A 2,061-nucleotide genomic window follows, 5' to 3' on the forward strand; every position below is an offset into this window, starting at 1 on the left:
GATTATAGAGGGACTGGTCAGTACACAGGCAGTCTGACTGTCTCTGTGATTTGATCCAGACCAGGCTATGGGATGATGCTCCTGCCATCTCATCTTTCCTGTCAGAGTCTGAGAGTTAACTTTGTCTTGGTTCATGTCAGATTGGCCACACGAACCCAGCAATAGACTCTCCAATACTTGCACCAGTTACCAAGAGATTGGCCATTCCTTACTCATTAGCATTGCTGGAAGGCAATCCATAGTCCAGATGCAGTCACCCTGACAAGACCGTGGTGATGGGTTTGCAATGGGTCACTTTAGAGAAATGTTACAATTCTGGCAAATTTGGAGTGTAATCACATGGTAGCTGGGTCAAAATCTTTATACACCTTCCCTATCAGCACTGTGGGTATCCCTACACCCCAAGAGCTACATCAGTTTAGGAAGACAGCTCACCACCACCTTCTCAAGGGCATTGACACTATAAGATCATAAAAACATAGGAGGGGAAGGCCATTTACCCCACAAATGTGCTCCGCCATTCAATGAGGTCATGGTTGATTTGATAATCTTCAACTCCTTACTTTGAAAATGAATAGAAAAATATAGAGGGCAGGTGGAAAGTGAGAAGGTGCTGGTCCTTGAGAAATGTTCATTTCCACATAGTTCGATGCTCCCTTTCTGTGGTGCCAACCTTTTGTTTCCAAAGTATTGATGGTTTTCTACCGAGCAAACCTATTTGTTTGTAATCTGTGCACTGGCTCAGGGAGTAACTGCAGTTGTGAAGATGTTTTAACATGCTGTGTGTACAGACAGATGACCCGGCATGGTTGTCAAGTCTGAAGGACTGAGTGCTCAATGCTAATAGAGCAATGGGAGTGCATGCGTCAGAATGATATAGAGCTGTGACTCACACTTCAAGCTTTTAAAAAAATTAATGTAGTGCTCCCACAAAATGTTTAATGGACTATGTCATTCATCTGTATAAAATGTTAAGTGTTGTCGGAAAATATTGGAACACTTTTACTCTTTACTTTAAATTACATTTGGCAGTCCTTTTATAAAGCAAAAATGGTTCTGAGCTTTCGTACTTGCTTGGCAATATTGTGAGCATGCACTCAAGCTCTAAATAGGGCACGAAATTTGAGGCAGGGTCAGTTACATCGCATGATGAACCGTGTGAATTTCTGTGCCAGTCACTGTTGTATGGTTTTCTGATGAGGTGGGGGGAAAAGTGACTTTGAATGATCATCCAGTGTCTTGCTGCAACAGATTTACCTGTCAACCAAAGTCAGATCCATAAAACATCAGTTATTCGGAATGAGAATTATTCAGTTGTGTTTGAAAATGTGACAAAAAGTCTGTAGCTTGTCACCGTTAAAAATAAACAGACTTGTGCCTCTGATATTTCCCAACAAACACAGAACCTTGTATCCGACATTCTCCAACAAACATAGACTATGGAGGGAGTTCTGCAAAATTCTAACAAGTCTAGACAGGGAAAATGCAGGATGGATGTTCCCAATGACCAGGGCAGTCCAGAACCTGGGGTCACAGCCTAAAAATATTGGGTAATGCATTCAGGACTGAGATGAGGGGGAGAAATTTCTTCACCTAGAGACTGGGAGCATGTGGAATTCTCTGCCACAGAAAGCAGTTGAGGCCAAAATGTTGAATGTGAAAGAATTACAAATAGTTCTTAGAGCTAAATGGATTAAAGTGCAGAAAGCAGCAACAAGGTACTGAGTTGGACAATCAATCATGATCATAATAAATGGCAAAGCAGGCTCGATCGTTGAATGGCCTACTCCAGTTCCTATCTTCTATGTTTCTATGTTTGTCCCTCTGATCTTCTCCAATAACCAGGGACCGTTGCCTCTGACATTCTGTATGAAACACAAACCTATCCCTCCGATATTCTGCAACAAATACAAATGTTCTCCTCTAATATTGACCAATCAACATAGGTTTGTTCTGTAGTCAAATTAAAAACACTGTACCTTGGGTTTCATTTGTTGGAAGTTTGAGATGTCTGGCTCCATTTAATGCACTCTGTCTGCAGTACCTGGCATTGACTTTAGT

The 2,061-nt window shown here is 41.6% G+C and overlaps 1 protein-coding gene across 1 annotated transcript in view; it reads left to right on the plus strand.

Annotated features, from left to right (window-relative positions):
- LOC109920827 (pleckstrin homology-like domain family B member 1) overlaps nt 1–2,061 on the plus strand; it is a 132,289-nt gene that overhangs the window by 129,101 nt on the left and 1,127 nt on the right. The window lies entirely within an intron of this gene.

The sequence above is a fragment of the Rhincodon typus genome, chromosome 32, assembly GCF_021869965.1.
Source record: "Rhincodon typus isolate 14 chromosome 32, sRhiTyp1.1, whole genome shotgun sequence".
NCBI lineage: Eukaryota > Metazoa > Chordata > Chondrichthyes > Orectolobiformes > Rhincodontidae > Rhincodon > Rhincodon typus.